Here is a 23,869-nt window from a genome sequence, read left to right on the forward strand (position 1 = left end):
AATGCCTTCAGGCTGTCTATGGGTCTTACCCATGTAGTTAATGCCTTCAGGCTGTCTATGGCTCTTACCCATGTAGTTAATGCCTTCAGGCTGTCTATGCGTCTTACCCATGTAGTTAATGGCTTCAGGCTGTCTATGGGTCTTACATTGACATTTTAGTCATTTAGCAGACGCTCTTATCCAGAGCGACTTACAGTTAGTGAGTGCATACATTTTCATACTGGCCCCCCGTGGGAATCGAACCCACAACCCTGGCGTTGCGAACGCCGTGCTCTACCAACTGAGCTACACGGGACATGTACCCATGTAGCTAATGCCTTTAGACTGTCTATTGGTCTTACCCATGTAGCTAATGCCTTTAGACTGTCCATGGGTCTTACCCATGTAGCTAATGCCTTTAGACTGTCCATGGGTCTTACCCATGTAGCTAATGCCTTTAGACTGTCCATGGGTCTTACCCATGTAGCTAATGCCATTAGACTGTCTATTGGTCTTACCCATGTAGCTAATGCCTTTAGACTGTCCATGGGTCTTACCCATGTAGCTAATGCCTTTAGACTGTCCATGGGTCTTACCCATGTAGCTAATGCCATTAGACTGTCCATGGGTCTTACCCATGTAGCTAATGCCATTAGACTGTCTATGGGTCTTACCCATGTAGCTAATGCCTTTAGACTGTCTATTGGTCTTACCCATGTAGCTAATGCCTTTAGACTGTCTATTGGTCTTACCCATGTAGCTAATGCCTTTAGACTGTCTATTGGTCTTACCCATGTAGCTAATGCCTTTAGACTGTCCATGGGTCTTACCCATGTAGCTAATGCCTTTAGACTGTCCATGGGTCTTACCCATGTAGCTAATGCCTTTAGACTGTCCATGGGTCTTACCCATGTAGCTAATGCCATTAGACTGTCCATGGGTCTTACCCATGTAGCTAATGCCTTTAGACTGTCCATGTGTCTTACCCATGTAGCTAATGCCTTTAGACTGTCTATTGGTCTTACCCATGTAGCTAATGCCACAACAACTAAAAGGACTAGTCTCCCTATGCCTCCCAGGGCACATTAAAGTGGATGTTAACGTTATTTGCATTGGGGGGGACGTTAATTCCTTTGTTGGGATACAAAGTGGATGTGCTGAATGTAAATCTGGATTAAAGGCTAAAGGGATGAGGCCCCTGTCAGCTGCAATAAAGTATGGTTGCCATTGACGAGTGTGGCGGGAAGAGGAAGCATAAGGCGGAGGGAAATGCATACAAATTGACACTTAACCTGCAGCCGTCACTTAGGGGGATTACTGATGCAGATCTCTGTGTGTGTGTGTGTGCGTGCCCCTGGGACAAGCTACCCTACCTTTAAATCTCACCTTGTACTGCTTTATAAATATATATGGACCAGGCATGGTGTTTGGAGTAGATAGTGCCGCTCGGTGCGTCAATGTATGTATGGTTCTCTTCCACACAACAGTGTTTCATGTTCTGCCAATGCAGAAAGGCTGGGATGTAGCACCGCATTGATAAGAGTAGCGGCTTAACTCCAATCATATAGACGGTCAGTGCTGCGGAGAGATAAAGTGTTACACAGAGAGGGAAGACATTCTTCCATGACTTCTTCTTCTCCTTTCTTCCTCTCCTTCTTCCTTCTTCTGTTCCTCTCCTCCACCCTCCAGATTCTCCCCATATTGATTTCCTACTGATATTACAAGGGTCCTATGTGCCATAACTAGAGGGAAGACAGCTACAGTGTGTGTGTGTGTGTGTGTGTGTACACAATCAGCTGTAACACATGTTACCATGAAAAGCATAAAGTGAAATAAAATATAACATTTCCCCTAAAAGAAAACTGAAACATTTATGAAATGTGGAACTCTGAAAACAATCTGTTAATGTGTATACTTGGCCAAAAATATGTTAACAAACTGTATTGCGTTGATAATTGCCTATGAAGCAGTAGCCCTTTAAGGTTGCATAATTGCCTATGAAGCAGTAGCCCTTTAAGGTTGCAGGTATGGGTGTGGTTAGAGGCGTGTCCAAACCACAGGCGCCATCTTGAATTACGCTGTGTTCATAACCAAGTAGGAAGGTGGTAATTACCTGTTGGATGCATTCACGTGTTGAGAAACGTTGATTGGCTAATTGCCAACAAGCTGTGTCAACCATAAACTAAAAGTACAGCTATCATGCTTGTAAACAAATGTTAGTGTTAAAAAAACATATTAATATATTGCTTTTCAGAAATAATGTAGGTGATGTCAGAGTTCAGCACGTGGGAGAAGTCGGAACTCAGGGATGATAGATGAGTTTCCCACTAGTAATTACCAGTTGGAGGGGCGTTCAAGTAGATTTTTCACAGTCGTATGTGGTAAATACCACCTTCCCACTTGGTTATGAATGCAGCATTAGGACTGCAGACCCATTGTTTGGAGAGAACCTACTATTGTTTACTAAAAGGTATTTCAATAAATCAATCAATCAAATGTATTTTAAAAAGCCATTTTTTACATCAGCAGTGCTTTACAATTTCAGACCTGTTTTCTCCTCAAATTTGAGCATCCACACTGGTTTAGTGGAAATAGACATTGAATAGTTCAGTCACTTTCCATTTAAACATTTTGATTTTCTGTTGGATTATTGACATATGCTGCGTTCATAACCAAGTGGGAAGGTGGTAATTACCAGTTGTGAACTCGTAAATATGAGGTGGGTGCATTCACGTTTTGAAACGAGAAATACCATCAAACATGGAGGTCATTAGAAAACGTGTGATTATTTTGCAATTTTTTGCCCATGAAAAGTACATCCAGATCTGCTTTCTAAATCAAAAGGAAGATGAACAGATTTTATTTTTAATCAATAATTTGTACTGTGTTCTTACCATAAACAACAACTGCTGAAGATGCCACCATGCTTGCTGTCTTTTTTCTGTGGACAAATTACGTCAGAGAGGAGCAAGTGGGAAACTCGGAGCACAGGGATGATAGATGAGTTTCCCCACTAGTCATATTCTGGTATTTACACCAATGACCAGATGATGTGAACGCAGCATATTTATATATTTTTTCCCGTTGGATTGTATATTTCCTTGCACTTGGACTTCCATTCAAAGTCTCATCCAGAGGTACTAGTAAGGTTTTCAGTTATTTGGGATTTGCTCTATGGACTGTTGGCTCTGACGGGACTATGGACTGTTGGCTCTGACGGGACTTTGGACTGTTGGCTCTGACGGGACTATGGACTGTTGGCTCTGACGGGACTATGGACTGTTGGCTCTGACGGGACTATTCATTTGTTGCTTATTACTCTTTCATTTCATTGCTTATTGAACCCCCAATGTTATTCCTGTCACTATTATCTCAGACTTATCTCGTACTTTCCTCTCTGACTAATCTCTACGTTTGTGGTGGATGCAAGGTTGTTACACAGCGATTGAAAGACCGAAACAGAGAGAATGTGAAAGACAAAATAAGCAAGAAGAGCATTCTTCTTTCTTTATATTTGACATCCACCTTTCCCCATTCCCTCTCTGACTGGCCTTGAATATAATGACTAGATACCAACCCATTCCTCTTTCTCACCTCTCCAGATCTCTTTAGAACCATCTAAATGAGCATGCTACTCTCTTACTCATCCGTTCCCAACATGGCCGCCACCCCGTCATGCATATATAATGCCGGAGGGATCTGTTAACCCCGAGATAAGACGTGACAGCTGTCCATCAAAGAAATTCATTCTGAGACATCCAACCCGGGCTAACAAAGAGAGGATGTGATCATTGCGAGATAGAGGAACACGTTTTCCAATCATACCTGGCAGATACAGGGAGGCTGGGACACTTAGGACTCACTCATCTACAATAACATCTTTGATTTCTCCCCACTCCTCTGCAGTGAATTAGCATAATCATGGAGTAATGAGTGTAGCTGTGGTGTGCCACGCGGCCTCGCTGCACAGCTAGCGTTGAAGTGCTAAGGGGCTGTGGGGATGAATGGGATAGGGGAAGAGTGTGTGCGTGTGCATGTGTATGTGTGTTACTTTGTACTGTGTGTGTATCACCGCCTCTATTGCTGGGGCACATAAAAAAATACGCAATTACATAGGTGCATGGAAGCATACAGCCCCCAGAATGATTTCTCCATTCTGCATTCAACAGAGCAGCTAATTTATTTAGCGGCTAAGTAGTTATAGATTGCTGTGTAACATAAGCTTGCGAGAGTCACAGTGTATCCTCATGGTTTTCTCCACAACGTGTCACATGCTCATTTCCCTTCATATCAGGAAGGGACGCATGTTCGAAGAGTGACAATGTTAAACGCTTCAACGCACACGTCTTGAACATACAGCGTTGTGTTGAGGGCTCTGTTTTCCAGACGTCTCCGGCACAGAAGACCATAACCCACAGGAGAAGAAATGCACACACACACACCATAGGAACAAAAGCTTGTAGACCCAAAGAAGAACTAACATGGTTTTCTGCTTCGGCAAAGACTGCTGGTACCCGCGAAAAGCAGAGGTGTGTGTGTGTGTGTCTGTGTGTGTGTGTGTGTGTGTGCTGGTACCTGTGAATAGCAGCTGGGATGGGAGAGCATTTTACCCATCATGCACTGTTGTGTAAAGTGAGAAACTCCGACACCTTCTCTGCTCTCTCTGCTGTGTGCCAGTGAGTGTGTCAGGTTGTTAAAGGAAAATACCACTCAAAAATGAGCTTTTAGTCATTGTTTCATTCGTCCACTGTGGATACAGTCAACAGTCCAGCACATTGTTTCATTAGTCCACTGTGGATACAGTCCAGCACATTGTTTCATTTGTCCACTGTGGATACAGTCCAGCACATTGTTTCATTAGTCCACTGTGGATCCAGTCCAGCACATTGTTTCATTAGTCCACTGTGGATACAGTCCAGCACATTGTTTCATTAGTCCACTATGGATACAGTCCAGCACATTGTTTCATTAGTCCACTGTGGATACAGTCCAGCACATTGTTTCATTAGTCCACTGTGGATACAGTCCAGCACATTGTTTCATTAGTCCACTGTGGATACAGTCCAGCACATTGTTTCATTAGTCCACTGTGGATACAGTCCAGCACATTGTTGCTTGCCAGCAATCAAGTTTTTAAGATTAGGACTTTCAAAATTCAGAAAGTGTCACAGTATGATGAACACACACACACACACACACAACCCCCACATGTGTTCCCTTCCCATCAGCCCCCTGCCCTCCTCGCAACTCTCAAGACACTGGGGGTGACATAAATAGAGCACATGCAGACTAAAACCTGTTAAATATTCATGAATGTGCTCCTGTGAGTTGACATGTGTGCCACAGACGGGTTGGTGGTGTGTGAGATATATATATATATATATACAGTTGAAGTCGGAAGTTTACATACACTCAATTAGTATTTGGTAGCATTGCCTTTCAATTGTTTAACTTGGGTCAAACGTTTCAGGTAGCCTTCCACAAGCTTCCCACAATAAGTTGGGTGAATTTTGGCCCATTCCTCCTGACAGAGCTGGTGTAACTGAGTCAGGTTTGTAGGCCTCCTTGCTCGCACACGCCTTTTCAGTTCTGCCCACAAATCTTCTATAGGATTGAGGTCAGGGCTTTGTGATGGCCACTCCAATACCTTGACTTTGTTGTCCTTAAGCCATTTTGCCACAACTTTGGAAGTATGCTTGGGGTCATTGTCCATTTGGAAGACCCATTTGCAACCAAGCTTTAACTTCCTGACTGATGTCTTGAGATGTTGCTTCAATATATCCATATAATTTTCCTTCCTCATGATGCCATCAATTTTGTGAAGTGCACCAGTCCCTCCTGCAGCAAAGCACCCCCACAGCATGATGCTGCCACCCCCGAGCTTCACGGTTGGGATGGTGTTAATAATAATAAGCCATTTAGCAGACGCTTTTATCCAAAGCGACTTACAGTCATGCGTGCATACATTTTTCGTGTATGGGTGGTCCCGGGGATCGAACCCACTACCTTGGCGTTACAAGCGCCGTGCTCTACCAGCTGAGCTACAGAGGACTTGCAAGTGTTCCCCTTTTTCCTCCAAACTTATCGATGGTCATTATGGCCAAACAGTTATATTTTTGTTTCATCAGACCAGAGGACATTTCTCCAAAAAGTACGATCTTTGTCCACATGTGCAGTTGCAAACCGTAGTCTTGCTTTTGGCATCATGAGGAAGGAAAATTATGTGGATATATTGAAGCAACATCTCAAGACATCAGTCAGGAAGTTAAAGCTTGGTCGCAAATGGGTCTTCCAAATGAACAATGACCCCAAGCATACTTCCAAAGTTGTGGCAAAATGGCTTAAGGACAACAAAGTCAAACTATTGGAGTGGCCATCACAAAGCCATGACCTCAATCCTATAGAACATTTGAGAGAGAGAGAGAGAGAGTGAGAGAGAGAGAGAGAGAGAGAGAGAGAGAGAGAGAGAGAGAGAGAGAGAGAGAGAGAGAGAGAGAGAGAGAGAGAGAGAGAGAGAGAGAGAGAGAGAGAGAGAGAGAGAGAGAGAGAGAGTGAGAGTGAGAGTGAGAGTGAGAGTGAGAGTGAGAGAGAGAGAGAGAGAGAATGCGTGTGCTCATGTGTGCATACCGGTATGTGTGCGTGTGTCCGTGTAGGTGAGTGGATGGATGTGGAGGTGTGTGGGTGGATGTGGAGGTGTGTGTGAGTAGGTGGGTGGATGTGGAGGTGGACCTCTGAGTTTGCTACTAGCCCGGGGGCTTGGTGTGTCCATGTCTGCAGGTTTGGTGTGGAGGTCTGGCTTCTCTACTGATGTTTCTATGGTCCACAGACAGGGATGTTAGTTCAGAGTATCAGATTAAGCTAGGCTACCTAACAGTGGTTGGTGAATAATCCATTTATGCCCACAAGCAATCAGCACTTCATAACAGCCCTGCCTTCTGAGGTAGAGTTGAAGGATGATGGTCCCATAGCAGCAATGTAGCACTCTTTCTCTCTTCGGTTCTCTCTTCTTCTCTCTATACCCCCCCCTCCCCCTCTCTCTCTCTTCTTCTGCTTTCTCTATCTCTCTCTCTCTCTCTCTCTCTCTCTCTCTCTCTCTTTCTCTCTCTCTCTCTCTCAAATCAATTCAATTCAATTCAATTCAATTTAATTTCTTTTTACGGGCTTTATTGGCATGGGAAATATATGTTTACATTGCCAAAGCAAGTGAAATAGATAATAAACAAAAGTGAAATAAACAACAAAAAATGAACAGTAAACATTACACTCACAAAAGAATAAAGACATTTCAAATGTCTTATTATGTCTATATACAGTGTTGTGATGATTTGTACTCTCTCTCGTCTCTCTCTCTCTCTCTCTCTCTCTCTCTCTCTCTCTCTCTCTCTCTCTCTCTCTCTGTCTGTCTATGTTTCTATCTCTCTCTCTCTCTCTCTCTGTCTATGTTTCTATCTCTCTCTCTCTCTCCTTTTCTCTCCTTTTCTCTCTTCCTCTGTCTCGCTTTTTCTGTCTCAAACACACAACATACACCCTTGCACACACACACACACACACACACACACACACAGACACACACACGCGCAAGCTCAAGTAATTCAAGCTGAAATGGGGCGTTGTAGATAGCTCTCCAGCAGCAGTCTGTCAGGATCTAACACAGATCTCAACACAACGTCAGAGCAAGGCAGTGGAGGTGTTGCGTCTAGTGTTGCTACATTCACACCTTCAGGGGAACACTATATAGCCCCCCAAACATAGATTTAAACCATACCACTTTAAGTAGGAAACTTTGATATCTTTGTATTCATTTGGTGTAAAATAAACTATATCTTGTATTTTATCCTACAATACAACTTAAGGGGTCACATGCCCCTCAATTTTAATGGGCATGGCTCTGGATCTATCTATCATATGTACTGTACGGTTGCATCCAAAATGGCACCCTATTTCCTATACAGTGCACTACCTTTGACCAATAAAATTGTGCTATTTGGGACACCGACTAACTCTGTTACATGTTACATGCATTAAGTGTTTGATAGAAGAAACCACTGGACTGTAGTGTCTGTGGTGTCTGTCTGTGTAGTGATGTCTCTACTCTCCCCTCCAACTGGCTCACCACTAACTCATGCTGAGAGAGAGAGAGAGAGAGGGGGGGAGGGGGAGAGAGAGAGACAGGGTGAGAGAGCGAGAGAGGGGGGGAGAGAGAGAGAGAGACAGTGTGTGTGAGAGAGAGAGAGAGAGAGAGGGGGGGAAGGGGGAGAGAGCGAGACAGTGTGTGAGAGAGAGAGAGAGAGAGAGAGGGGGAGGGGGAGAGAGAGAGAGCGAGAGAGAGAGAGAGAGAGAGAGAGAGAGAGAGAGAGAACAATCACTAATGATGCTGTCAGTCAGGCTGCTACTCTTTGAAGACACTCCCAGCAGAATGTGTGTGTGTGTGTTGTTTTTTTTGTGTGTGTGTTTGTGTGTGTGTGTGTGGTTTGTGCTCCTGTGCATTCTGGTGTATGTGCTGCCTGTTAGTAAATCAAACAGACCCTCCATCACTGTCAAGTGCCAAATTTGTAAGGATAGCCGTCTTCCTGCTCCTGAAACAAGTCTCAAAAAGCACTTTTGTGAGATATCAATCTACCGCTCTTTCATTTTGTTAGTTGAAAAGCCCCGGACAGCAACACACATAATGGGGCTACTCTTTTCATCCTGCATAGATGAAGGGAGAATGACAAACCAGAGACTTTCCTCTCTGGGTTTCTTTGTTTTGTTACTGGAGTGTAGTAATGGAGTGTAGTATTGTAGTAGTGGAGTGGAGCAGTGGAGTAGTGTAGTGGAGTAGTGGAGTGTAGTAGTGGAGTAGTGGAGTGTAGTAGCAGAATGTAGGAGTGGAGTAGTGGAGTGTAGTAGTGGAGTAGTGGAGTGGAGCAGTGGAGTAGTGGAGTGTAGTAGTGGAGTAGTGGAGTGTAGTAGCGGAGTAGTGGAGTGTAGTAGTGGAGTAGTGGAGTGGAGTAGTGGAGTGTAGTAGCAGAATGTAGGAGTGGAGTGTAGTAGTGGAGTAGTGGAGTGGAGTAGTGGAGTGTAGTAGCAGAATGTAGGAGTGGAGTAGTGGAGTGTAGTAGTGGAGTAGTGGAGTGGAGCAGTGGAGTAGTGGAGTGTAGTAGCAGAGTGTAGTAGTGGAGTAGTGGAGTGTAGTAGTGGAGTAGTGGAGTGTAGTAGTGGAGTAGTGGAGTGTAGTAGTGGAGTAGTGGAGTGTAGTAGCAGAGTGTAGTAGTGGAGTAGTGGAGTGTAGTAGCGGAGTGTAGTAGTGGAGTAGTGGAGTGGAGTGTAGTAGTGGAGCATATTAGTGGAGTGTAGTAGTGGAGTAGTGGAGTGTAGTAGTGGAGTGGAGTGGAGTAGTGGAGTGTAGTAGCAGAGTGTAGTAGTGGAGTAGTGGAGTGTAGTAGTGGAGTGTCTAGGGGAGTGTAGTACTGGAGTGTAGCAGTGGAGTGTCTAGGGGAGGATATCTCCTAGTAGTGTAGTGTGTAGGGTATTTCTCCTACATTATAGTTGAGTGTGTAGACTTCCATTGAGGTTAGTCTCTGTTTGGATCGATCGGGAATTATATATAATATAATAATATATGCCATTTAGCAGACACTATTATCCAATGCGACTTACAACAGTGAGTGCAATACATTTTCATAATGGTAGTCCCCAGCGGGATCGAACCGACAACCCTGGCCATGCTAGTACCATGCTCTGGGACATAATGTCTTCAAGCGTTAGCCTCATGTTTGGACCAAGGACATTGTAAATGTATGAGGATAGCATTGATGTGCCTCAGTATATTGATATGATGTGGTGTAGATCTCTGAAACTCTTACACACAAAACACACCCACTCAATGCCGCTTTGCCTCTGGGCAGGGTTTGTGGGAGAAATCAACAATGCAATTCACATTGCAATTCAATGAAATATTCACCACAGAAAAACAGAGATCTCTCATAGTTTCTAATCAAAATGATTTAACAAGCATCTGTGGTTGATGATGCTTCTATACTATACTATACAATACTATATCTATACTATAGCTATATCTATACTATATACTATATATATATATATATATATATATATATATATCAGTATTGGTCCGAATATAAGACGGCCTTTTTCCCCTCGAAATAGGTCCAAAAAAGTCGGGTCGTCTTATATTCGGGGTCTAGTATTCAGAGCGCAGTTTCTCTTCTTCGGCGCTCCCTTTAAATGTCAATACACATTCGCGGGCACAGATGGCGCCAAAAATTCGTTCCGGACGGAGGGAAGAGGCGTCCCTAACAACCAGCCCGTTACCGGTGTTTAAAGATGGAAAGACAGGCTGACCATTTAGAGACAAGTGGCTCAAAAGTGGGCCAGGTCAATAAACAACAGCGGAGGAGCTATGATGCCAATTTCAAAATAATGGTTGTCAATAAGGCAGAGTCATCTAACAACTGCCAAGCTGCCAAGACATTCGGGGTCACTGAGTGTAATATAAGAAGATGGCGAGCAGAAAAACAACGTCTAAAAGATGCTAACAGTCAGCGAAAATCCTTCCGTGGTCCTCAAAGTGGTCGTTTATTGAGGTTGACCGGAGGGTTTTTGAATATGTCAGGGAAAAAAGAAGTGAGGGAATGCCCATTACCAGAGCTGTCATCCAGGTTAAGGCCCTGGAAATCGCCAGAGAGCTCAACATCACTGGATTTAAAGCCAGCCTCGGCTGGTGTCGTAGGATGATGCGGCGTAATGGACTGTCACTTAGACGGAGAACGAAGTTTGGCCTAACGCCTGCCGTCAGACTTCGGAGAGAGAAGTCTACTGTGTGAATGGATCCTGCATGCATGGGATGCTATTCCCTCACAGAGCATCATCGATGGCTTTAAAAAATGTTGCATCTCAAATGCATTGGACGGCAGCGAGGACGACGTGCTTTGGGAGGAGCCGGTGGAAGCGGAGCAGCTGGGGAGCCGATGACAGCGAGAGCGAACACAGCGGGCAGAGGACGTGTGTGAGGGAGTAGAGAGACATCGGAGGAGAAGTTTGGCGAATTTTTGTTAAGTTTAGTTAAATGTGTGGCCTGTATTTTCTCTGTTATTTAAAAATGTTGCTTTATTATTGCTTGATATTAATTTTGAATCATACTGTACATAGTTTGCCTTTGTGTTTAATTCACTGTGTTTTTAATATTGTTATTTTAAAATAAAATGAAGTTCTTTGTTCGGCAAATCTAGTCTGCAAATCTGTTTTTCTAAATGTTTGTGTTGAAAAACGGGGGGTCGTCTTATAATCAGGGTCGTCTTATATTCGGACCAATACGGTATATATATATATACTATATATATTCTATATCTATATCTATACTATATCTATATCTATACTATATCTATTCTATATATATACTATAACTATATCTATACTATAGCTATTCTATATCTATTCTATATTTATATGTATATCTATACTATCACTATATCTATACTATATCTATTCTATATCTATACTATAAATATATCTATACTATAGCTATTCTATATCTATTCTATATTTATATCTATACTATCACTATATCTATACTATATCTATTCTATAACTATATCTATACTATATCTATACTATATCTATACTATATATCTATTTATTATATATCTATATCTATACTATAACATATATATATATATATACTATATCTATACTATAACTATATCTATACTATAACTATATCTATATCTATACTATATCTATATCTATATCTATACTATATCTATATCTATACTATATCTCTACTATAGCTATATCTATATCTATACTATATCAATTCTATATCTACAGTTGAAGTCGGAAGTTTACATACACCTTAGCCAAATACATTTAAACTCAGTTTTTCACAATTCCTGACATTTAATCCTAGTAAAAATTCCCTGTCTTAGGTCAGTTAGGATCACCACTTTATTTTAAGAATGTGAAATGTCAGAATAATAGTATAGAGAATGATTTATTTCAGCTTTTACTTCTTTCATCACATTCCCAGTGGGTCAGAAGTTTACATACACTCAGTTAGTATTTGGTAGCATTGCCTTTAAATTGTTTAACTTGGGTCAAACGTTTCTCCAAGGCAGAGTTGCAAAGAAAAAGCCACATCTCAGACTGCCCTTCTTAATCTTTTATTTTTATTGGCCAGTCTGAGATATGGCTTTTTCTTTGCAACTCTGCCTAGAAGGTCAGCATCCCGGAGTCACCTCTTCACTGTTGACGTTGAGACTGGTGTTTTGCGGGTACTATTTAATGAAGCTGCCAGTTGAGGACCTGTGAGGCGTCTGTTTCTCAAACTAGACACTCTAATGTATTTGTCCTCTTGCTCAGTTGTGCACCGGGGCCTCCCACTACTCTTTCTATTCTGGTTAGAGCCAGTTTGTGCTGTTCTGTGAAGGGGAGTATTTTTTATTTTGTTTATTTTTATTTAACCTTTATTTAACCAGGTAAGCCAGTTGAAAACAAGTTCTCATTTACAACTGCGACCTGGCCAAGATAAAGCAAAGCAGTGCGATAAAAACAACAACAACACAGAGTTACAAATGGAATAAACAAAACGTACAGTCAATAACACAATAGAAAATCTATATACAGTGTGTGCAAATGTAGTAAGTTATGGAGGTAAGGCAATAAATAGGCCATAGTGCAAAATAATTACAATTTAGTATTAACACTGGAGTGATAGATGTGCAGACGATGATGTGCAAATAGAGATACTGGTGTGCAAATGAGCAAAATAAATAACAATGTAAATAACAATATAGGGGTGAGGTAGTTGGGTGGGCTAATTACAGATGGGCTGTGTACAGGTGCAGTGATCGGTAAGCTTCTCTGACAACTGATGCTTAAAGTTAGTGAGGGAGATAAGTGTCTCCAGCTTCAGAGGTTTTGCAGTTCGTTCCAGTCATTTGCAGCAGAGAACTGGAAGGAATGGCGGCCAAAGGAGGTGTTGGCTTTGGGGATGACCAGTGAGATATACCTGCTGGAACGCATACTACGGGTGGGTGTTGCTATGGTGACCAATGAGCTAAGATAAGGCAGGAATTTGCCTACAAGTGATTTAAAGATGACCTGGAGCCAGTGGGTTTGGTGACGAATATGTAGTGAGGGCCAGCCAACGAGAGCGTACAGGTCACAATGGTGGGTAGTATATGGGGCTTTGGTGACAAAACGGATGGCACAGTGATAGACTACATCCAATTTGCTGAGTAGAGTGTTGGAAGCTATTTTGTAAATGACATCGCCGAAGTCAAGGATCGGTAGGATAGTCCGTTTTACGAGGGCATGTTTAGCAGTATGAGTGAAGGATGCTTTGTTGCGAAATAGGGAAGCCGATTCTAGATTTAACTTTGGATTGGAGATGCTTAATGTGAGTCTGGAAGGAGAGTTTACGGTCTAACCAGACACCTAGGTATTTGTAGTTGTCCACATATTCTAAGTCAGACCCGCCGAGAGTAGTGATTCTAGTCGGGCGGACGGGTGCAAGCAGCGTTCGATTGAAGAGCATGCATTTAGTTTTACTAGCGTTTAAGAGCAGTTGAAGGCCACGGAAGGAGTGTTGTATGCCATTGAAGCTCGTTTGGAGGTTTGTTAACACAGTGTCCAGTGAAGGGCCAGATGTATACAAAATGGTGTCGTCTGCGTAGAGGTGGATCTGAGAGTCACCAGCAGCAAGAGTGACATCATTGATATACACAGAGAATAGAGTTGGCCCGAGAATTGAACCCTGTGGCACCCCCATAGAGACTGCCAGAGGTCCAGACAACAGGCCCTTCAATTTGACACATTGAACTCTATCTGAGAAGTAGTTGGTGAACCAGGCGAGGCAGTCATTTGAGAAACCAAGGCTATTTAGTCTGCCAATAAGAATGCAGTGATTGACAGAGTCAAAATCGCGGTTATTATATCGTTTAGGACCTTGAGTGTGGCTGAGGTGCACCCATGACCAGCTCGGAAACCAGATTGCATAGCGGAGAAGGTATGGTGGGATTCAAAATGGTCGGTGATCTGTTTGTTAACTTGGCTTTCAAATACTTTCGAAAGGCAGTGCAGGATGGATATAGGTCTGTAACAGTTTGGATCTAGAGTGTCACCCCCTTTGAAGAGGGGGATGACCGCGGCAGCTTTCCAATCTCTGGGGATCGTAGATGATACGAAAGAGAGGTTGAACAGGCTAGTAATAGGGGTTGCGACAATATCGGCAGCTAATTTTAGAAAGAAAGGGTCCAGATTGTCTAGCCCAGCTGATTTGTAGGGGTCCAGATTTAGCAGCTTTTTCAGGACATCAGCTATCTGAATTTGGGTGAAGGAGAAGCAGGGGGGGCATGGGCAAGTTGCAGCTGAGGGTGCAGAGCTGGTGGCCGGGGTAGGGGTAGCCAGGTGGAAAGCATGGCCAGCCGTAGCAAAATGCTTATTGAAATTCTCGATTATCGTAGATTTATCGGTGGTGACAGTGTTTCCTAGCCTCAGTGCAGTGGGTAGCTGGGAGGAGGTGCTCTTATTCTCCATGGACTTTACAGTGTCCCAAAACTTTTTGGAGTTAGTGCTACAGGATGCACATTTCTGTTTGAAAAAAGCTATCCTTTGCTTTCCTAACTGATTGTGTATATTGGTTCCTGACTTCCTGAAAAGTTGCATATCGCGGGGGCTGTTCGACGCTAATGCAGTACGCCACAGGATGTTTTTGTGCTGGTCAAGGGCAGTCAAGTCTGGGGTGAACCAGGGGCTATATCTGTTCTTAGTTCTGCATTTTTTGAATGGGGCATGCTTATTTAAGATGGAGAGGAAAGCACTTTTGAAGAACATCCAGGCATCCTCTACTGACGGAATGAGGTCAATATCCATCCAGGATACCCGGGCCAGGTCAATTAGAAAGGCCTGCTCACTGAAGTGTTTTAGGGAGTGTTTGACAGTGATGAGGGGTGGTCGTTTGACCGCGGACCCATTACGGATGCCAGTTTAGGTCACCAAGCAGTACGAACTCTGAGGATAGATGGGGGCAAGCAATTCACATATGGTGTCCAGGGCACAACTGGGGGCTGAGGGGGGTCTGTAGCAAGCGGCAACAGTGAGAGACTTATTTCTGGAAAGGTGGATTTTTAGAAGTAGAAGCTCAAACTGTTGGGCACAGACCTGGATAGTATGATAGAGCTCTGCAGGCAATCTCTACAGTAGGTTGCAACTCCGCCCCCTTTGGCGGTTCTATCTAGACGGAAAATGTTGTAGTTCGGGATGGAAATGTCAGAATTTTTGGTGGCCTTCCTAAGCCAAGATTCAGACACTACTAGAACATCACGGTTGGCAGAGTGTGCTAACGCAGTGAATAACTAAAACTTGGGGAGGAGGCTTCCGATGTTAACAGGCTAAAGGCTTTAAGAACTGGTCTTCTAGTGCGTTGGGTACAGAGAATAAAAGGAGCAGATTTCTGGGCGTTGTAGAATAGATTCAGGGCATTATGTACAGACAAGGATATGGAAGGATATGAGTACAGTGGAGGTACACCTAAGCATTGGGTAACTATGAAAGAGACATCATCACTGGAGGTACCGATTGAGCCGGTCTCTGCGTGTATGGGGGGTGGGACAAAGGAGCTCTCTGAGGCTGGTTGAGCGGGACTGGGGGCTCTACAGTGAAATTGTATAATAAGAACTAACCCAAACAGCAATAGGCTAGGCATATTAACATGGGAGAGAGGCATAACACAATCACAGGTGTTATTTGAGAGGGCTAAGACAACAACTGGTAATGGCGACGAAAGTTTGGGCTGAGGCTAAACAGATAAACAGGATGGGGTACCGTGTAAAGGAACAGTCCAGCAGGCATTAGCTGTGTAGCTGAGTGATCATAAGGTCCAGTGAACAGCAATAAGTAAGTCCGGGAGCAGTTTGTCGGCTGCTACAGCACAGGCGAGCAGGAGGCACGGCTGTTGATTGCGCGTGCTAGCGGGCCGGGGCTAGCAGATGGATCTTCGTGGTCGTCGCAACGGGAAGCCTGTTGAAACCATATCAGACGATTACGTCGGCAGACCAGTCGAGATGGATCGGCGGGGCTCCGTGTCGACACTAGGAGGTCCCGTCTGGTTGACAGAGAGGTAGATAGCCGGGAGATGGGCCTGGCTCGAGGCTAGCTCAAGGCTAACTGGTACGTCGGGACAGTGGTGATTAGCCAACAACAGCCATTCGGTTGCAGCTAGCTAGTTGCGATGGTCCGGTGTTAAGGTCCAGTGATTCAGTGATTCCGGCAGAAAATCCGATATGCTCTGGGTCCATAGCACGCTGTGCAGACTGGCCGATAATTGTCCAGGCTAGAGCTGGCTGGTAAGTAGTGCAGGCCACGGGCAGTGGTGAAGACCGCTAACGGTGGCTAATAGCTAGTTAGCGGGCTAGTTTCAGCCGTAGGTTCTTGATAAAAATAAAGAAATAATAGAATCCGTTCCACATTGGGTGAGGCAGGTTACAGGAAAGTATATTTAGTTAAAGGATGGAAAGTGAGATAGAGAAATATATACGGGAAAAAAAAGGCTATTTACACGAGGACACAACAGAATACACGACCGCACTACTGCGCCATCTTGGAATTATGTACACAGCGTTGTACGACATCTTCAGTTTCTTGCCAATTTCTCGCATGGAATAGCCTTCATTTCTCAGAACAAGAATAGACTGATGAGTTTCTGTCCATTTTGAGCCTGTAATTGAACCCACAATTGCTGATGCTCCAGATACTCAACTAGTCTCAAGAAGGCCAGTTTTATTGCTTCTTTAATCAGCACAACAGTTTTCAGCTGTGCTAACAAAATTGCAAAAGGGTTTTCTAATGATCAATTAGCCTTTTCAAATGATAAACTTGGATTAACAAACACAACGTGCCATTGGAACACAGGACTGATGGTTGCTGATAATGGGCCTCTGTACGCCTATGTAGATATTCCATTAAAAATCAGACGTTTCCAGCTACAATAGCCATTTACAACATTAACAATGTCTACACTGTATTTCTGATCAATTTGATGTTATTTTAATGGACAAATAAAATGCTTTTCTTTCGAAAACAAGGACATTTCAAAGTGACCCCAAACTTTTGAACGGTAGTGTATACTATATCTATTCTTTATCTATAGCTATACTACCAGTCAAAAGTTTGGACACACCTACTCATTCAAGGGTTTTTCTTTATTTTTACTATTTTCTACATTGTCAAAACTATGAAATAACACATATGGAATCATGTAGTAACCAAAAAAGTGTTAAACAAATCAAAATATATTTTATATATTTCTTCTAATAGCCACCCTTGCCTTGATGACAGCTTTGCACACTCTTGCCATTCTCTCAACCAGCTTCATGAGGTAGTCACCTGGAATTCATTTCAATTAACAGGGGTGCCTTCTTAAAAGTTAATTTGTGGAATTTCTTTCCTTCTTAATGCGTTTGAGCAACAGCGTGTGTTGTGACCAGGTAGGGGTGGTACACAGAAGATAGCCCTATTTGGTAAAAGACCAAGTCCATATTATGGCAAGAACAGCTCAAATAAGCCAAGAGAAACGACAGTCCATCATTACTTTAAGACATGAAGGTCAGTCAATATGGAACATTTCAAGAACTTTGAAATGTTCTTCAAGTGCAGTCGCAAAAACCATCATGCTCAATGATGAAACTGGCTCTCATGAGGACCACCACAGGAATGAACCACCTCATGAGGATCACCACCTCAAGCTGAACCTTGACGAGACGGAGCTGCTCTTCCTCCCGGGGAAGGACTGCCCGCTCCATGATCTCGCCATCACGGTTGACAACTCCATTGTGTCCTCCTCCCAGAGTGCAAAGAACCTTGGCGTGACCCTGGACAATACCCTATCGTTCTCCGCTAACATCAAAGCGGTGACCCGATCCTGCAGGTTCATGCTCTACAACATTCGCAGAGTACGACCCTACCTTACACAGAAAGCGGCACAGGTCCTAATCCAGGCACTTGTCATCTCCCGTCTGGATTACTGCAACTCGCTGTTGGCTGGGCTCCCTGCCTGTGCCATTAAACCCCTTCAACTTATTCAGAACGCTGCAGCCCGTCTGGTGTTCAACCTTCCCAAGTTCTCATGTCACGCCGCTCCTCCGCACACTCCATTGGATTCCAGTTGAGGCTCGCATCTACTACAAGACCATGGTACTTGCCTATGGAGCTGTGAGGGGAACGGCACCTCCTTACCTTCAGGCTCTGATCAGACCCTACACCCAAACGAGGGCACTACATTCATCCACCTCTTGCCTGCTAGCTCCCCTACCTCTACGGAAGCACAGTTCCCGCTCAGCCCAGTCAAAGCTATTCGCTGCTCTGGCACCCCAATGGTGGAACAAGCTCCCCCACGACACCAGGACAGTGGAGTCACTGACCACCTTCCGGAGACACTTGAAACCCTACCTCTTTAAGGAATACCTGGAATAGTATAAAGTAATCCTTCTTCCCCCACCCCCATAAAAAAATAAATAAAAAAAATAGGTGGTTGTCCCACTGGCTATCATAAGTTGAATGCACCAATTTGTAAGTCGCTCTGGATAAGAGCGTCTGCTAAATGATGTAAATGTAAAATGTAAATGTAAATTAATGGAAGACCCAGAGTTACCTCTGCTGCAGAGGATACGTTCATTAGAGTTACCAGCCTCAGAAGTTGCAGCCCAAATAAAGGCACAGAGTTCAATTCACAGACACATCTCAACATCAACTGTTCAGAGCGGACTGTGTGAATCAGGCCTTCATGGTCGAATTGCTGCAAAGAAACCACCACTAAAGAACACCAATAAGAAGAAAATACCTGTTTGGGCCAAGAAACACGAGCAATGGACATTAGACCGGTGGAAAGTTGTCCTTTGATCTGGAGTCGAAATTTGAGATTTTTGGTTCCAACCGCTTCATTTTAGATGGTTGTAGAATTTAACAGTTATTTTCTGGATTTTGATAATTAGCGTGTATGGGCCTAATTCTGCTCTGCATGCATTATTAGGTGTTTTACGTTGTACACAGAGGATATCTTTGCAGAATTCTTAATTTGGTGTTTGTCCCATTTTGTGAATTATTGGTTGGTGAGCCGTCCCCAGACCTCTCTCTCTCTCTAACTTTCTCTCTCTCTAACTCTCTCTCTCTCTCTCTCTCTCTCTCTCTCTCTCTCTCTCTCTCTCTCTCTCTCTCTCTCTATGTCTCTCTCTAACTCTCTCTCTCTCTCTCTCTCTGTCTCTCTCTAACTCTCTCTCTCTCTCTCTCTCTGCTCTCTCTCTCTCTCTCTCTCTCTCTCTCTCAACACATCCCTATTATCCTCTTCATCCTCTCTTTCCTCCATCCCATCTTCTCTCTCTCTTTCATACACACACTCTCCATCCCCCCTCTCTCTCTCTCTCTCTCTCTCTCTCTCTCTCTCTCTCTCTCTCTCTCTCTCTCTCTCTCTCTCTCTCTCTCTCTCTCTCTCTCTCTCTCCTCCCCAAACAGCAACCCCCTCTCTCCTTTTCCTAACTTTGCTGGAGGCATTCGTTCCCCACACATCCTCTCCTCCTCTCTAAAATAGCAGCTAATCAGCATAACCTTCTCTCAGCCTGGCGACGGGCACGCCACAGTGGGGTGAACATGAAAAAACACACCACCCTCACATCCGTGTCAGCCCATGCTCCATGCTCTCTCTGTTCACCTCTCTCCCCGAGCGCTGGGTTGCCTGCGTCGAGCTGCGTCTGTGAAGATAGCTAGCACTCCTCTTTTTGATGTCTGCCATCTCAGCGGAGGGGATGAGGGGGAGGGGGAGGGAGGGAGGGAGGGAAGGGTGAGGGGGGGCAGATTCGGAGCTGCAACTTTCATCCCATGGAGCCCTATCCTGAAGGGAAGTGTGTGTGTGTGTGTGTGCGTGCATGCTCGTGTGTGTGTGTGTGAAAGGTAGGGGGTGCCAATTAAGGAACCAGCACCAACACTCGTTCCAGAGCCTTCTGACACAGTAGGTTATACTACAGCCATGTCCCCACCCAGAACCACTACACACTAATACAAAGAAGAGAAGGAACCATGGAGATGTCCTTGGCCCCATAGGTTCTAAGGGACTACTTTTCTCTGGGTCGTGGCGAGGCTTTGATCTCAGAGGCTCATGAGCTAACACTAGGCCACAGGCTGCTTCTTTCTCACTCGTTCATTCGTTCGCTCGTTCACTCTCTCTCTCTCTCTCTCTCTCTCTCGCACTCTCTCTCTCTCTCTCTCTCGCTCTATGTTTCACTCTCTCTTTCTCTCGTTCCAGGTTTCGCTTTAATTGTCTCCATGCTGCCGTTACAGTGACCTCTTTTTTCCTCCTGCCGTGGAGGACGTTTCACACCACGCTGTACAGTCAGTGTGCCAGGAAGGACGCCTGATCTGAAGCAGTGGGATGATATTATGAGAATAAGGAAAATAATGTCAGTCATTTAGAAAATGGAAACTCCTCTTGTATCCACTTGTCCAAAATGTTTATCAATGACGAAGAGGAAGTGGAATTGTTTTACATTTGGTTACATAACAATTTTAAAAAGCAAATGAGAAGTCCTTAAAATGCATTTCCTCTTCTTCTCTCTCTCGTTGTCCTGGTGTTAGCTGTTGTTTGTGTTCTATTGGACTGGAAGATGGAGGACGGTGTGTTGGGTTTCTCTAGCAGAGTAATGGAGAGAGCCTACGGCCAGTGTGTGTGACCAATGGGACAGCCAAGTGTGTGTGTGTGTTTGTGCGTGTGCGTGAGTATGTGTACGTGTGTGTGTGTGCATGCATGCGTGTGTGTGCACATGTGTAGTGTGTAGTGTGAGAAGTGTGTGTGTGTGTGTGTGTGTGTGTGTGTGTGTGTGTGTGACCAATGGGACAGTCAGGACATCCAGGACACTAGGCCCTTCACACCATGTCCTATAAATCCTCTGGTGTTGTCCTTGACTCAGTACATACCCAGTCAGCCTGGCTCCAGACCATCTCTGTCTCCCTCTATGGTATTCCTTACAGAGTCCTCCAGACCAATAGATTTATGCTGCCTCCCTCTCTCAATCTCTTTACCTCCTTCTGTCTCGCCACCCCTCCATCCTTCCCTCCTTTTCTCTCCATTTTCTCCTCATTCACTCCCTTCCTTCCTCCCAGCTTGATTTCTTTTTCTCACTCTGTTCTTTCTCTGGCCCCTCCCTCCTTCCTTCCTTCCTTCCTTCCTTCCCTCCCTCACTCCCACATCCCAAAGACCAACAGGTAGGCTCTGAGGAAGGTTCCCTCTAGTAATGTGTGGACAAGAGTTTATATATAGTATAGTTTATATATAGTACTGGAGTGTATTAGAGTCTTGGTGTGTCTCATGCTACAGTATGGAGTTGGTGGCAGAACTTTGCTACAGAATGGAGTTGGTGGCAGAACTTTGCTACAGAATGGAGTTGGTGGCAGAACTTTGCTACAGAATGGAGTTGGTGGCAGAACTTTGCTACAGAATGGAGTTGGTGGCAGAACTTTGCTACAGAATGGAGTTGGTGGCAGAACTTCGAGGAAAAACTTGATGTATCGAAAGAGTATCCGATACACACAGAGAAAGAAAAAGAAAATGAGATGGTGGGAAGGAGAGAATAAGAGAGAGGATGGAGGGAGGGGGGAAGGAGGGAGAAACGAAATAACTATTTCAAAACTCTGAGGAAGGTGTTTGATACTCCAATTCTCTTTCTCCATACTTAATTATAAGACACACACACACACACTCCCCTGATAGGCTCACTGTATTCTATAACCTATGGGAGCTCATTAGACTCAGACGAGTGGCGCCAGTGCAGGTTGGTCCCTCGTGATCGTCACAATGTGTGCCACCAGGGTCCAATATACTGGAGTGATGAAGTGGCACAACGGGCATGGAGTGGCTCCTACGAGTTGGGTACCATTCCTTTTCCCCCCTGAGCCTGTATGGCTGTCTTTACACAGGCAGACCAATTATGGATCTTTTTACAATAACTGGGCAAAAGATCAGAATTGTTTTGCTTGTGTAAACACATGCTATGAGTCATAGAGACAATGTTTTTATGCGGGATCGGGACAGGGGGACGGGCGGGGGGACGGGGGGGACGGGGGGGGCTGGAGAAAGGGGAGGGCTGGAGACAGGGGGAGGGCTGGGGACAGAGGGAGGGCTGGGGACAGTGGGGAGGGTTAGGGAGGGTTGGGGACAGTGGGGAGGTCTGGGGACAGTGGGGAGAGATGGGGACAGTGGGGAAGACTGGGGACAGGGGGAGGGATGGGACAGTGGGGAGGGCTGGAGACAGTGGGGATAAACACGGGAAACTGTTGAGCGTGAAAAACCCAGCAGCGTTGCAGTTCTTGACACATTCAAACCAGTGCGCCTGGCACCTACTACCATAACCTTTTCAAAGGCACTTGAATGGCACACATACACAATCCATGTCTCAATTGTCTCAAAGCTTAAAAATCATTCTTTAACCTGTTTCCTCCCCTTCATCTACACTGATTGAAGTGGATTTACCAGGTGACATCAATACGGGATCATAGCTTTCACCTGGATTCACCTGAGTAGTCCATGTCATGGAAAGAGCAGGTGTTCCTAATGTTTTGTCCACTCAGTGTATAGTCAGCTATGTTACACAGTTAAAAATAAAAAAGTTGGTAATTTAGCAGACGCTCTTATCCAGAGCGACTTACAGGAGCAATTAGAGTTAAGTGCCTTGCTCAAGAGCACATCGACAGATTTTTCACCTAGTTGGCTCAGGGATTAGAACCAGCGTTACTGGCACAATGCTCTTAACCACTAAGCTACCTTCCGCCACAGTTAGCTACAGCTGTGTTCCATTGAATTCATATGCTCTATTTACTCATGTCCCATAACTGCTGACATGCAAATACAGCTGATGTGTTTTTTAACCCATTATAATTAATTAGCCTTCCTGGTGAAAACATATCAATGTATCCCACCTGTAATACAGCATTCCTCTATCTTGCAGTTTCTGTTGCATCTTATTAATGTATCTCATTAAGACAGAGTTGGCAGGCTGTCTATTCCTTTTCTCGGTTTAGAATATTTTAGCATATTCACACCCACTCTCTCCACCCACCGCACATCTATATCTCTTAAAACACATCTAATGTAAAGCAGCTGACATCCCCAATAGAAGCACATGGATAAAGGTACCGGTATATAGTATATACAAATATAAACAAAGGCCCTGTGTAGGAGTGAAAGGGAGGTGAGGCGATAAGGTGAGAGGGAAAGAAAGAGAGAAGGGTAGTTAGAGAGAGAGACATGGAGAGGGGGGATGGAGAGATAACAGGAGAATGGTAGTTAGAGAGAGAGACATGGAGAGGGGGGATGGAGGGATAACAGGAGAATGGTAGTTAGAGAGAGAGAGACATGGAGAGGGCGATGGAGAAATAACAGGAGAATGGTAGTTAGAGAGAGAGACATGGAGAGGGGGATGGAGAGATAACAGGAGAATGGTAGTTCGAGAGAGAGACATGGAGAGGGGGATGGAGAGATAACAGGAGAATGGTAGTTAGAGAGAGAGAGACATGGAGAGGGGGATGGAGAGATAACAGGAGAATGGTAGTTAGAATTAGAACGACTCCCTCTAATTATCAAAAAGAAAAGAGCAATTAAATTCTACAACCACCTAAAAAGAAGTGATTCTCAAACCTTCCATATAAAGCCATCACCTACAGAGAGATGAACCTGGAGAAGATTCCCCTCTGCCAGCTGGTCCTGGGGCTCTGTTCACAAACACAAACAGACCCCACAGAGCCCCAGGACAGCAACACAATTAGACACAATCAAATCATGAGAAAACTAAAAGATACTTACTTGACACATTGGAAAGAATTAACAAGAAAACAGAGCAAACTAGAATGT

The 23,869-nt window shown here is 44.3% G+C and overlaps 1 non-coding gene across 1 annotated transcript; it reads right to left on the bottom strand.

The window, feature by feature from the left end:
* Positions 1-222: 222 nt before the first annotated feature.
* trnaa-cgc lies at positions 223-296 on the bottom strand. The gene has a single exon. It is a non-coding gene; the product is annotated as a tRNA-Ala (tRNA).
* Positions 297-23,869: the final 23,573 nt, after the last annotated feature.

Source organism: Coregonus clupeaformis, chromosome 23 (genome assembly GCF_020615455.1).
Source record: "Coregonus clupeaformis isolate EN_2021a chromosome 23, ASM2061545v1, whole genome shotgun sequence".
Taxonomy (NCBI): Eukaryota; Metazoa; Chordata; class Actinopteri; order Salmoniformes; family Salmonidae; genus Coregonus; species Coregonus clupeaformis.